This window comes from Protopterus annectens, chromosome 8.part0, assembly GCF_019279795.1.
Source record: "Protopterus annectens isolate FY-2018-M chromosome 8.part0, PAN1.0, whole genome shotgun sequence".
Lineage (NCBI taxonomy): Eukaryota > Metazoa > Chordata > Ceratodontiformes > Protopteridae > Protopterus > Protopterus annectens.
In genome coordinates, this window is record NC_056741.1 from 1929824609 (window position 1) to 1929840476 (window position 15868).

Here is a 15868-nt window from a genome sequence, read left to right on the forward strand (position 1 = left end):
AAACTGAATAAAATAGATGTTTCCCAAAATAAAGGAACCACTGCTGGACCACATTTGGAATCCATAGTGGCAGTGGTTTCCTATGGAAAACAGTGATCAGAGAGTTCTACTTCACCATAATGCTCAGTGAGTTAGTTTCCTATTCAGTTTGCACTCGAGTAGCAGAGAAGTCCTTTTTAAATTGTGTATGTAGATCTTTATTGTAGCTTTGTGCAGTTTTGGCTTTGTCATTATCGTGTTGTACATCTCACTTGTTAGTATGTGTACTAAAGTTTATTTGTATATGTATTTATATATTTGTTGACTGGGGCAAAGCACTGATCCCAATGGACAATTTTCAGGTTCATCCCACGGTTTACAAGCAAGGCTATGCAATTTAAACAAAACATTACAGTTTTACAGTTATAGCACAATTTAAGCAAAGCATTAGTGTTACACTCGCAATATAAGGTATTTACAATGTGTAATAAAAATAATGAAATATTAGATTTACATTCTAAGACAAAATTAGAATTATTGAAGTGATGTAAAGAATTTTGAAAGATGGTGGGAAGAGGAGTGGTGAGAAGGAGGGAATAATAAGTTCTTGCACTGAACACATCTTAATTAATTTGATATCTTCTGTATTATTTCTGGATTTTCTGAATAGTCATTTATCTTTGTAGTGTGTACACATGCTATTCCATATGTTACTGTCTCATTTTCTTCACCTCTGTCTTGCTCTGTGTCATATTCTTTGCAAATGTTCTGCTATTCTGTCTTGATAGCTGTCTATTTTTTCTATACTCTGTATTCTCTGCAGTTTGACTTATTAGTACTTCTGCTTCTACATACCATAATAAAGTGGTTATATTTCCTGCACATTACACATGCTTTGCTAAGTGCTGAGCACCATCCACTTGGAGGATACTATCTGCTAGTTGTCATTTGTCTTTATAGTGTACACATGTCACTTTCATTGACAATGTTTTCATTCTCTGTATCTCTCTATCATATTACTTACTCTGACACACTACCTCGTTGGAGCTTTATTTTTTATTAAATCTATCTTCTCTGTATTATGACTCATCATTTGCACTTCTGCTTTTGCATACCTTAGCTAAATAATTCTGTTTACCACACTTTGTACACATAGATACTTTATGGAAGTCTGAGAATGTCTAACATGAGGATACTGTCCACCACAAACTTTCCCTCCACTTTATAATTTCTTGTGCAACCTGTAATATTTCTTCATCTCATTTGTGTATATTTCTCTCATTTCATTTTTGTATTTTTATTATTTAACCATTTCTTTGCTTCTGTTTTATTAAAATCCTTTTTTTCTCTGATTCTTTCTCTTTTCATTGCTTCAGTTTCTACAATGTAAAGGAATCTGGCAAATTATGTTAGTTTGGTATCTAGAGTTACTTTTTTGCTCATCTAACATTTTTTTCTTCATAGGTTCATAGGTAGGCACTAGGCTATTGGCCCTAGGGCCTATTTAAGCCTAGCCAAAAAGGTACTCTGGCTTTTGCCACCCAAGAAAATTATTTTCCTGTGCCCCTGTCGACAGAACCACAGAGGTGATCCCCAGGGTGAATTTCCTATTTCCCATACAATCATCAAGATTTTTCTTGAAGAGTGCTAATGAGGAGCTTTGTTTGATATAGATAGGTAGTTTGTTCCAGAGTATGGGAAGTCTCTGGGACAGGAATCTATCCCTCCAGCATGTTCTGTTTATTGTGGTGACAAGGTTTAGGTCCCTAGATCATGCAGCTCGGAGGGACTGGGATTTCTTTAAGTGGAGCATGTCCAACAGCTCTGCATTTGACATAGCTTTGTATGTTAGGCAGAGATCACCTCTGAGTAGGTGATATGCGACGGAGTAAAGCTGAAGTTTTTTGAGACAGTCTGCGTCAGGCATCTGTTTGAGGCCAGTAATCCTCTTTGTGAGATATTTCTGCGGCCTTTCCAGTTGCTGTAGATGTCTTGTGAAGTAAATACCAAAAGTGGTGTTGTACTCTATAATGGGTCTAATGAGTGAGGGGAACAATGACCTCTTTTTTCCTGGATGAGAAACCTTTTGTGATTAGGTGTGCCACGTAGAAGGATTTTCTGACTACTGTTGTGATGTGATTATCAAAGGAGAGACTACTGTCCACTTGTGTCCCAAGGTCTCTTATCACACTTTCAGTGTTAAGTAGGCTACCACATATGTGGTAGCTCATGGGTACAGAATTTTTACAAAGGGGATGACAATGCACTTTTTGGCATTGAGGTTGAGGCCATGGCTTTGACACCAGGTATCTGTCTCAGTGAGGACCTTTTGTAGGATGTCCAGTTGATTATGGCTCTTAGTTTGCAGTCATCTGTGAACTTCATTAGCCAAAGACTTTCTGTGTTAGCTTGTACTTCAGAAAAGTAGATACCAAACAGTAGAGGACCCAGGACTGAACCCTGTGGTACTCCACTCGTCACTGGTCTGAAGTCGGACTTGGAGTCTGCTACTTTCACAGTGTGGGTTCTGTCAGTGAGCCAGTTAGTAACCCATCTTGTGACAGAGGGACTTATACCTAGTTTAGTGAGTTTATCTATAATTCCAGAGTGGGGGATGGTGTCAAAAGCCTTGGCGAGATCTAGATAGGCTGTGTGAACCACCTTCCCCTCTACTGCTTTGGTGACTGCTTCAAAGAAGTCTGTCAGATTTAGGAGACATGATCTGCCTTTTACAAACCCGAACTGGATGAGGTCCAGAGTTTGGAGATTACCAATGTCTTTGTTTATAAGTTTCATGGTGATACATTACATGCATGGGTCAGCCGGTCACATGGTCAACCCGAAATCCTGAATCCAAAACCTGAAAATTCTGGCCAGGTTAAAACTGAATACATCAACACTCGTAGTTCAATGTATTTGACATAGCAGGAGGTGACGTTAATCACCCATGTTATGCACTTTCACGTACCATGACATTCCATACCCTCTGCTACTTATATATATATATATATATATATATATATATATATATATATATATATATATATATATACCAACTCCAAGATATGGGCTAATTCCCTGTTCCTCACTGAACTGCAATCTTGCTGCACAATGCCAAACTCAGATACTCTAACTATACTACCCATTCGCTGTAGTGTAGTCAATGTATTTTGAGTCAGCATTCTGCCCATTGGAAAAATGCCTTTCGGCTGCATGTCAGTCGACAGCAGTGACTTTATGTATTTAATTGTAAACTTTTGGTCCTGATCCCAAATGTGTCTCTCTACCTGTTGGTCCATCCCTTCCTCCATTTCTTAACATGTTATGGCATCAGGCAAGGGGTGAGAGGCAGATGATGGCTGTGGCTGCAATCTGGCCGGGGTTAAGACATTTGGAGAATGCTTCGTACACTCTATGCATGATGATTGATGCGTGCAGTGCTGAAGTGAGGCCTGCCATGCAAGCCTAGAAAAACCCAGCCACAGCAGTACCATGTTGTTTGGTGGTTGTCCTCAGTCCAGATTGTTGCTACTCCTGACCTTCATCAGGTGGGCATCTTGTGGTGGACTGACCTACCCCGTACCCCCAGGATGGGGTAACTGACTTCAGTTGCTCACTCCCATTCCCCAAAGTTCTTAAGCCTGCTAAATGAACTTAATTCAGAAAGGCTGTAGTCAAAGCTCTATTACTTTGTATCATGAATAATATTTAAAGAAGCTAAAGCTATTTACCTTCATAAAAAGGAACTAGAAAGTTATCATTCTAAAAAAAGTTAAATAAAACAAATAAAAAAAATAATGTTATCATTTATTAGAGAGTTATAAAAAACACTGCCTACTTAGATAAAGGATATAATAGGAACAGCATACATAGCACAGACCCCTCCCTTCTACCTGACTAAATCAAGTTAATATCTTATAAAAATACTGCAGGAAAAGGATCAACCTGCAAATAATCAAACCTAAGCATATCAGCTATCAACATCCAAACATATAGCTCTTGCCACAATCATTACTAATCCCTCTGGCTTTCTACTTCAGGTCATCTAGTCAGGAAATGTCTAAAAAAATAGAAAAAAGCAAACCTAATTAATATTCTATTGACCTTTCTTTTCTCGAGGTAGCTGATCCAGTCCTAGTGAAATCTACTGCTCACAGCTTTAAACTTTCCTTAATAGGATTAGTCCACTTCCCAAAAAATGTGAACACCAGGTATGCAGGCTTTCTCTATCACAAAATATTTGAAAAATTATACAGGACCAAATATTGTATCATATTAACAAACATAGGCTGCTCCCAGACATGCAACTTTATTGCAGTCAGATCATTTTTATTGCAATTGACATAGTCAGCAACAAAATGTATTTAGCTATGGAAAAGAGCAGACTTGTTATCAAACCCAGAAAAGCTTTTGAGATTGTAGCCCCCGTTCTTTTCTTCCTCCAAAAGGTTAATATACTAGGATTCGTCTCTAAAATGCTGCCCTGTTTACAAACATCTTGTCCTAAAAACATTTAATGCACAGGAAGGGAACAACAAACCTGAGTTATGTACTTTTACAGGGATATGTGTTAGAACCAATACTAGTCTCTAATTTTATTTGTGGTATCATCATCCACATCTCATCTTCCACTTTAGCTCTATATGCTATTATATTCCTGCACAGATCAGATTCAGTAGCTGCCAGAATTGAAAAACAATGAAAAACAACTCCAGACAGACATTAAAACAAGCTCAGAGGGTTTCGGCCAATAAACTCCTACCCAGTATCATTAGACAGCCTCCATGCTATTCAGAATAACTGACAAACTAAGCAAAAGTAACTCACTGAAGATCTCAGTCACATACAGGGGATGTGGTAATACAGTCACACACCGGGGTGGGCTTGGAATAATATTTAAGGTTTTCACTTATATACACAATGTATAGGGCTTGATTCTGACCTCAAATTAAAGGCTAAACTTAAAATGGCCTTTCAGGGCAGTTAGCCTAGTATGGACCTACAAACCAAATTACTAAACAGCCAGAATTATACTCAGAATAACTCAAAAACTAAGAAAAAGAAACTCACTTAAAATCACAAACAGTGGATCCTAGCTGTCATTTAAATGCATGTTGAACACAGTATAGACATACTAAGAACTAAAATGAAATCGTATTATTCAATTTCCAATCACTTTATCAAACACAGCAGTTAAAATCTAGCCATATATGTTCTAATTCCTAGACAGAAATATGGTATAATTATCATTTCACTAAACTCTGTCCACAACAATAAAAGCATCCCATCAGCAATGGATAGAATCTGTGGGTTCAACACCTTAGGCCTAGATATGACCATAATTGTACAACACTGCAAAATATTAAATGCTTTAGTGAAATAGTCCTTGTTAACTGGATTTATCTGCTTGCAGATATTCAAGAGGAAATTAATTACCGTCAAGGACTTAAACCTGCAGTCAATATAGCAAACTGTATATATGTAAATAAAATGTACATAAAGTTTCTTTCTTATCAGATTAAGTAAATGCCTAGCAGATTGATTAAATGCTATGAATATCACCTCAAAGTTTAATAACATAAGTTGGCACCATTTACCTATTGGATTTACCAAACAATAAATATTTAGAATTCTGCATACACAGCTGTGTCCTATTCTTGCATTTAATTGTATTTAGTTATTTCAATGAACTACATCTGTACAAGTGATGTTTTCTTGGATTTTGTTCCTATTTTAAACCAGCCTCTGTTTTAGCCTCCTTCTCATTTTGATTATATCCATCTTGTTATAATTGTTCTTATATTTGTCATAAAATTTACAACCTTGTAGCTTTAGCTGTTGTGCCTGGGTCATTGCTGTAATGGGCTCTAGGACCAGCCTCCTTACATTTTATCAAAATAAAAAAAATAAAAAAATTATGCTCCTTTTTGGCTCCCTTCAGCTGGCCATCACCTGTCCCAGTTTTTCTCCTTATCCATCTAAATTCCTATCTAATATTTTATTTTCTTTAATCATGACTGACACTCACGCAATAAATAAATGTGAGTCCAGACAGTGCAATATGTTATGGCTCTAGAATCCTACCTGTTGAATGTGATATTTTTTGTTTCACTCTGTCATGCACTTGTGACTAATTCCTAAGCTTTGTGTGCAGACCTAATACTCCACTTCTCTTAAGCCTCTGTATGTTTTTGATGAGTAATGTTTGACCTCCTTCCAGTAGATTCATTTCTGAATCATTACAGGAACCATGCATCTTAGCAGTACTCAATAAGGATATAGCCTCTGTCATGCATAGCATGCATCTAGTGTCTCAGAGGAGTTAGAATTATAAAAAGTATCTTGGAAGACAGAAGAGCTAAAAACAAAGTAAAAAAATAATCTGAGAGTATCATCAGAGCATTAATAGCTTTGGAAACATGTATTTGATTTATTTTGTATGAGGTATGGCTATAAGTATGGTAAAAGTAAATGTTCTGTGACTAATACATAGTATACAGTCTACAGAAAGATAAATGGTTATACACATAAAATGAAATAAATACATTTTATATTGAAAAGAGTGAATGCGGTAGAAGAAAGCCTAGAAAAAAAGTTATTTGTGGACACAGTAAATCTTAGGAATATGCACAATGTTAATACTATGCAAGACATTATAAAAAAGAATTTCCAAAAAGTGGATCTGTCAGAAATCTGTTCATTGAATTTCAAAATTAATAAAGTAGTTTGTTTACACTAGACATTGGCACATATTGTCATATAATGTCTGCTCTAATGTTTGAAGCATTGAATCATAAACACAAATTAACTGAAACCATTAACATATATATTATTGAGTCAAAAAGTGCATCTTTTGAATTAAGAATTAATAAATACAATATTCAGCTCCAGTTGATGGCAAATGAAGTACCTGCTATATTGAGTTGTTTGATTTGTCAGAAGCTTGGTATAGTGAAAATAATCCACATTCTATATCATATCATCAATCAGTATAGAATCTGTAGAATCATAAGTTGCATTCTAAGGATCAGAATTAATTTGCTGTTCTAGACTGACTACTAGAAGTCATCATAGTCAGAATTATCTTACAGTGTTACCAGTTGCGCATTTCCTAGTAAAACTTCCAGTAGCTTTGAGGAGTAGAACTGAGAAGCACTGAACAGAATAGAGCACATGGCTGGTATTAAGACACAGAAAAATCCTGAAGAATTATTGAACAATATGGTTAATGTTGTGAAACCAGATGAAATTCTTAATTTTAATATCATTAATATCATTAAGATCATGATAAAGCTATAAGGAGAGAACACTAACAATGTCATAGAATTGAAGTAGTTTCTGCTATGACAGGAAAAACATACTTTTTCTGCTTGATGCTGAGATTTTAACAATTGTAGTTTAATGAAGAAAATTCCAAGTTGCATACTTTCAATATGTGTATGGGAAGTCAGGGAGTTCCCAGCATTCCATATGGTATTTTTTCAGCATCTAATGTCTTCCAGAGAGCTGTTTCTAAAAATGGCCAATGAGCATGATGGTGTTACCAATATTACTGATGATATACTGCTATGGGATCAGAATAATTGATAAATGACTCAATTGAAAAGCTTGAAACAGTGCAAACTCATGCTGATCAAAGGTAAGTAAAAAATCAGATTTACAGGACTGAGCTACACTAAGCATGCTTTCATTTCAAAACATTGAAAATTATAGTGAAAAAGTCAGAGCAAGGGTATGAATGTTATAGGCTGTCTGATGATTCTCTAGTACTTTTGGATAACCCCAAACATTCCCAGAGGTAGTTGTCTCTAAATGCCCTATATACCTGAATAAGATGTCATCTTAGATATCTGTAACAGACACTGTACAAGTTCAGATATTTTAGTCTTTCATAATAACTTAAATTTTCACATCCATGGATGTTCTTGGTAAATTTCTGCTGTACTCTTTCCAGTTTACTCATACATGTTTTCTTATAGGGTTTCCATATTGTTATTCCATACTAAAGCTTGGGTCTAATGTAATTAACAAACAATGACTTCAGCATTTTTGATTTCCTAGACTTTATAAATCTTTTTATACAACCTATAGCTCTGTAATGATCAATAAATAATTGATTGATATGATTAGAAAAACTCATAGCTGATTCTGCCCACATACCCAGGTCTTTAAATGAGTCTACAGTTTCAATCACTGTGTGCTGTATTATATTCACCATTCAGTTTGTTTCCCAAATCTCATATGCTTAGTTTTTGATGCATTCATCATCATATTATTCTCCTGTACTGAAATGGTCAATTTAGTCAAGTTATTTTGCAGACTTGCCTTATCTGTAACACATAATCAGTTTAACTGAACTTCAGATCACCTGCATATAGACTGTAGAACACCTCAGATGAAAATGTTAGGTGTGAAAGATACAATCTAAACAAGTAAGTGCCTAGGACAGAGCTCTATGGGACACCCTGACTGTAACCAAGGATTTCACCTGTCCAGTTGATGTATGATACTTGCCATATCCTATTTGTAAGCCATGCATCTATCCATCTTATCAAGAGTACATCAATACCTAGTTGTACTAATTTATTGATCAGTGTTTTGTGTATGACCCTGTCAAATGCTGAAGTTAAATCTATATAAATTACATCACAGCACAATTTTCACTCATAGCTGTTATTATATTGTTATAGAATCATAGGATCATAGGATCATAGGAAGTTACTAGGCTATTGGCCCTGAGGCCTGTACAAGCCTAGCCAAGAATTTATCTCATGTTCCAACAAGTCAGTACCCTATGCTACTGTCCAGTAGGGACACAGGTGGAATTCCAGTGGCGTATTTTCTGTTTCGTATCCAGTTATCCAGGTTGCACTTTAAAAGGGTTAATGAGGTACTCTGCTTCACATGGAGAGGAAGTCTATTCCACAAAGAAGGGGAGTATTTGGGACACAAATCCATCCTGCCAACAAGTCCTATTGATGTTGCAGACCAGGTTAAGGTCATACGTGCGGGTTAATCGACTGGAGCTTGAATTGCGAATATGCAGCAGTCCCATCAGGGCAGGATCTGAGATTGCTTTGCATGCCAGAGGTCATCTCTGAGGAGTCCGTAGGAGACTGAGTAGAGGGACAGGGCTTTTAGCCTATCTGTGTAGGGTAGATGTTTGAGGCCCTGGATTCTCTGCATGAAGAACCTCTGTGATCTCTCCAGCTGCTGCATGTGCTTTGTGAGGTACATGCCAAAAGGGGTATTGTACTCAATAATGGGTTTTATAAGGGAAGAATACAGGGATGTTATGACCATCTTGTCCCTGGATGAGATACCCTTACTAATGAGGTGGGTCATATAGAAAGCTTTCTGTACAACGAAGGCAATATGGTGGCCAAAAGTCAGTTTGATATCAACTTGGGTGCCCAAGTCCCTCACGACAGATTACGTGCTTAGGACCTTATTATCAATGTGATAATTTGTGGGGACATCACTCTCCCCAAAAGGGATGATGATGCATTTATTGGCATTCAGTTTGAGGCCATGTTTCTGGCACCAGTCATTTCTTTGGGTGAGACCCTCTTGGAAGATGTCCACATCACTGGGGAATTGATGACAGCACCCAGGTTGCAGTCATCTGCAAACTTGGTCAGCCATAGCCCACTAGATTTGGCCTGCACCTTCAAGAAGTATATCTCAAACAGCAGAGGCCCCAAGACTGATCTCTGGGGTACACCACTTGTTAAGGGTCTGCTACTTGAGATGGCTTCCCCTATTTTGACTAAGTGGGTTCTATCAGTGAGCCAGTTTGCTACCCATCTGGTAACATATGGATCGATGCCCAGTTGAGAGAGTCTATTTACTATATCTGTGTGGGGAATAGTATTGAAGGCTTTGGCTAGGTCAAGGTAGGTGGTGTGCACCATCTTCCCCTCATCTATGGCCTTGGTGACTGTCACAAAAAAGTCAATCAAATTTAGCAGACATGACCTCCCCTTGACAAAATCAAACTATGTGAGATCAAGTGTCTGGAGATTACCAAGGTCCTTGTTAATGAAGTCTATGATAGATAATCTGCTCATGGCCTTGCAGATCAGGATAATTAGGCTGATGGGTCTATAATTTCCTGGATTGGTGGATACTCCACCTTTTTGCAAAGGCATGACAGTAGCTGTCCTCCACTCAGCTGGGATGAAGCCAGTACTCAGGGTTTGGTTGAGTAGGGTGCCTAATGGTGCTGCAAGTTCCTTCCTAAGTTCATGCAGGATGCAGCCTAGGATGTTATTGGGTCAATGGAGGCTGTATTTTTTGCCTTAGAGAGGGCAGTCATGACTTGCTCCCTAGAGATAAGGGGAGTGGGGCAGGTACTGGGGATGTTCTGTTTTACTGATGGGGGGGACAGAGGAGTGAAGTTTTCACTGAACCTGTCTGCCAGCAGGTTGGCTATATCTACAACATTTGTGTATGTGGTGTCCTTGACCACCAGTTCTGAGCAGATCTTGGTGCTTCCCTTTTAGCTGTGGATATATGTGAAGAAGGCCTTATGATTGTCTTTAGCAGATATGGCCAGTTTGGACTTGAAGTTTGCTTTGGAGGATTCCACTAGTGCTTTTATTTGCTTGTTCAGGCTAAGGAGTGATTGCTTCCAATTAGGCACCTGCTCCTTCTTGGTCCTGGACAGCAATTTTTTTTCCTTTTATTATAGAGTTTATTTATTGTAGATGTCCACCAGACAGGTTTACTGTTCATTGAGGAGGAGGATTTCATCCTGTCTGGTATTCCTGATTCCATGCAGCTATATAAATGCTCATATAGTACTTTGGTGTAGGTTTGAACATATGTGTCAGTTCCTATGGAGGGGGAGGGGGCTATGAAGCTGTTTATGCTTTCCCTCAGGAGGTTGTAATCAGCTTTGGAGAAGTTTTCTTGTTTGACCCTAGCTGGTGGGGAGTTGGCAGAGATGGTAATTTTGAAAGTGACTGCTTTGTGATCGGATCTTACCAGGGATGATGACACTGTAGGGCTGCTGCACTGATTACTCATGTTGGTTAATACCAAGAACAAGATATTTTCACCTCTTGTGGGGGTGTCAACCAACTAGTCCAAGACATTTGCATAGAAAAAAATTGAGGAATCTCTGGACATTTGTGTTTTGGCATGAGTATTTCTTCCAGTCTATGGTTGGGTAGTTAAAGTTGCCCAGGATCAGGGTAAAGGGTTGAATCTTGATAGATTTGAAAAGGTCTAGAAAGGTGGAGTGGGCATCTTGGGTCAAAGTTGGAGGCATATAGGTAGCTATGATTTGAATAAGAATGCTGACAATTGTTAACTGCACCTGGAGTGCTTCCTGTGCATCATACTGTTTGACCAGCCTAGAGGTCTGTATGTCTTTTATATATATTGCAACTCCACCTCCTTTTGCTTTGCTGACCATGGTTTGGGGTCTGAATGAATGATAGGATGAGTAACCTGGTATGGCTGGGGTGCTCTCCACAGCTTTAAACCAGGTTTCTGTGACTACACAAATGTGAGCTTCTTCCAGGGTTAAGAATGCTTACAATGAGTGCAGTTTCATGTTTAGACTCCTAGGGTTTAGCAGCATGGCCTTTAATTTATGTTTTGATGAAATTTTCATGTTGGTAGTTTTGACTTTGTGACATTGCCTAAAAAAGGCACTATGGTGGAGGCAAGAGCCTTTGCCAGGAGCATGAAGCCCAAGCGAGACAGATATAGGTCATCTCTGGCAAAGCATCGTGGTTTGTCAGTCATGTCATCCCAGGCTGTCAGGTACTGAATCCCCTTGGAATGATATCAGAAACTAAGCCAATTGTTAAAGTCAATCATTTTCTGTTTATATTGAGGCATCTTTCTGGGTGGCGGTAGAATTCTTCTTAAGGCTAGAAACATACATGCCTGGGACACATATTCGGTGAGCTCAATCATGTCTCTGTCTTTATATAGCCCAGGGAGGTACTTCTCAAGCCATTCACTCCAACATGGACTAGGACAGAGTCATAACGGTACCCTTTAAGAGACTTGAGTGCATTGGTGATATGACGGACGTTGGCACCCGACAAACAAGTAACTGTGACTTTCTCCTTATCCAGCCTGGTGAGGGGCACATCTATGTGCTCACAATGGAGTCTCCTATGACTACTATGTTGGATTTATGTTTAAGCCTTAGCGGCTGTGAGACACAGGTGTGTGTACTATGTGTGGTGGGTGGTGTGGTGGGCAGTGGAGTTCGCATGCGTTTATGCCTCGGAGGTCTCTTCTGTTTGGGTATGCTTTTGCTGAGGACCTCCGCATATTTGGGGGTATGTTGTATAGGTGTGGGTGGTGTTTGAGGTGTGGTGTTCATGTTGCCAACCATGTCAGTGCCAGATATACTGGTTTGTGTGGGACAGAGCAACGACACTAGGTGCTTGATGTAATTGCATCCCTCACAAATTATGTTCCTAGGTGGTAGTAGCAGAGGGTTGTCCGCGTACATAAAGCAGTTGCTATACTGTCTCAGGATGCCCATATCAACCAGACTGGCAAGAGAAAATGTAGGAAATTGTCCATCCATATTTATCAGAAACTGAAATAGCTAAAAGGGCAAAGGGAGGAAGGTCTAAGAGTAGTACTACTAGATGATAATACAAGTGCTACTAAGGGAAAATTTGTAGCTGGAATACCTCAAAAAGGGTTAAAAATGATGCAGCTGAAGCCCTGGATGCAGCAGACTTGTATCTAGACTATGCTACTCAATTTTAAGGTTAAGAACAGTAAAAAAACTCACAAACAATGAAGCACAGAATAATGACTTATAGTCAAAAGAACAGAACTCGCAGTATGAAAAAATACAGTTAAACAGCAACGAAATGCAGTAAAATGCAGTTAAACAGTAATGAATTGCAGTAGATAGCAATGAAATAAAGTTAATCAGCAGGTTTCTTTAAAACAGTTGCTCACAATCACAACAGTAACAGAGACCAGAAGTAAAGCAGCTACTTTACTTCATGTTGCAGTTGGTAATAGATCTATTTTCAACATATGCATGTTGATATATGGTTTCAAGTCCCAACCTATTCAGTTCTGAAAATAACTTATCCAATATTACCTTCTCCATTATTTTTCCACAACATGAAAGTAGACTTAAGGGTCTATATGACTCTGAGTCTGTCCTACTCCCCTTTCCCTTAAAGACAGGTTTAATAATTGCATTTCTCCAGTCTTGAGGAGTCTCCCCATATTTATATGACCTAGTGAATAATAGATATAATGGTACCATGCTAGCAGCTCATTATAGAATGTAAGTAAGAATGAATTGTACAGTGCCACAAATATTGCAGTAATGTGATTGTAGTCATAGATATGTAACTTATATATGAAGTATATGCTAGGAAAAGAGACGCATATAGCAGATATGCTAAATCTATCATATTTGGCAGGGCAGTAGGAAAATATGCTTAATGGTGAACTAGAAGTTATTTGGATGCAAGACTCCTTCATTCCATGCTATCATATATACATTTTCAAACCATTTAAGTAATGCCTACTTATATTCCTCTAGGAACTCAATATACTCATAACTAGCTTTGTTTTATACATTGTTTTCTGGTTTGATATGCTTGTGATTATCAGTATTTGTCCTTCCCCTGTGGCATGGGTCATTGTTAAAAGGAGTTCCTCAATCTGCCCACTTACCCAGCTACCAAATGAATAAAATTAGTTTAATAAATAAATGCAAGCATACATTTTTGGGGAATTCTCTGAAATGTTGGTCAGAATAATAAATTACTGTGAGAAAGGAAGTAAAGCTACACCCTTCATTTATAGGCACTGCATATAAGGCTTAATGTACAAACTCATAAAATGATAATAACAACTCAGATAAAGCAATAATATTTGAGTCCCAAATGAAAATTTTAATTATACAGAAAAAATTGTGATGTCTGAATGTGAATGTATAAACAGAACAAGAGCTCCAAAATGGCATTGTGAGGAATGCTTTTATCGTAATCATAACCCAAGAACATGGATAATTTCTTGTTTCCAAGCCCCCTCTGTTCCAGCTTACTTATGCTCTAACCCTGTCCCTAATACCCCATGCACACTGCCTTACAAGCAATTCTTTCCCTAGTAATATCAATGCCACTTACTTTACATTTAATAACCACACGCAGTACTAAATCTATCCCCCTTACCTAGCCCTAACGATAACATAACCCACAAACACTCTTCCCCTTCATTGTATCCAAATGCTTGAGCATTAGCACAGACAGACATTTACCAGAACCACAAGTACACCCACTACAGAAAAGAAACACGATGTGTGTGTGTGTGTGTGTGTGTGTGTGTGTGTGTGTGTGTGTGTGTGTGTGTGTGTGTGTGTGTGTGTGTGTGCATTATGCGATATATAACTCCTGTATGTGTATTAGATTATCTAGTTTTATGAAAGAAACCCAGTAAGTCATGATGGTGGCAAACAGTCTTGTGTTTCAACTTATTACTTGTGTTTTTGAATTCCAAATGTTGCAATGGGGAATGCAATTGTTTATGAACATGGTTTGGGAGATCTACAAATACTTCATCTAAACTGGTATGAAATCACTCCAAATACTTTGATTTTTCTAAACATTAAAATGTAACCTAATAGTATAACTGCTTTGTTTTAACTACAGTAGAGTAGTTATTATGTATATTTAAGATTCTAGTTAAAAATCCTTTTTACAAAGAAATCATTTCCAGTGCCTGAAACTAGTATGTATATTAATGTCCAATTTATGCATGATTCACAAAAATAAAGTACACACGTGTAAAGCCTAGTGCCTGCATGAATGATTCACAATAATATTTTATTTATATATATATATATATATATATATATATATATATATATATATATATATATATATATATATATATATATATATATATATCTATATACATATACATACATACATATACAGAGAGAGACATATGTCTAATGCATGTAAGCTTTCCAAAAATAATATGCATAAATAATTCTCAGGCACTCTGAGTGACTTATATGTGTGGCTCAACACTTCACACCAAAATTTTTGGTATTCTGGGCAATATTAGTACATGCAAACAATACTACTACTGTTTCTTTAGCTTTTTCATTCAGTTGTTATGAACTATTAACTGGAATTTCTTTCTATTTAGAGTATTACATTTAAGATACCCAGCAACACATCAAGCTTCACCAGTGGCCATGGCCTGGCCTGACACTGACAAACCTTCAGGTTATTTAAACAGCAGAATATTCAGTAAGTATGGGTTACACCAAGTCACCTTGCAGTTTAGCTTAACTTTCTCATTAGTTACCATGACGGCTTCATTTGATGCCTTCTATTTGAATAGCACAGTATGCCTAACCCTAAGCACTGAAGCTCAGTAACAGCTGTTACTAAGTTACAGTATAGCACTGGAGCTTAGTAATAGCTGTTGCTAAGTTCTAGTACAGCACTGGAGCTCAGTAATAGCTGTTGCCAAGTTCAAGTACAGCACTGGATCTCAGTAATAGCTGTTTCTAAGTTCTAGTACAGCACTGGAGCTCAGTAATAGCTGTTGCTAAGTTCTAGTACAAAGTTTCTGAATCACATTCAGGAGAGCAGATGCTTTGTTGCAAAGAATACTCCTGCTGTTATCATTTTCACATAAATTTAATGGGGCTAAGCTTCTTCTTTCAAAGTATCTACCTCAATATTTTCAGACCTTCTAGTATCAAACTATAAGCCTGGTGTTAGAGGTACAGTAAGACAAACAGTTCTACAGACAGTTTAGAATGCGTCACAGGACTGAAGGAGCTTTGTGGGGTTGGTTATAAGGACTGCTTCATCTTATGACAGAGAACTTTACTAGGTGCAAAGCCATGGCAGATACACAAATA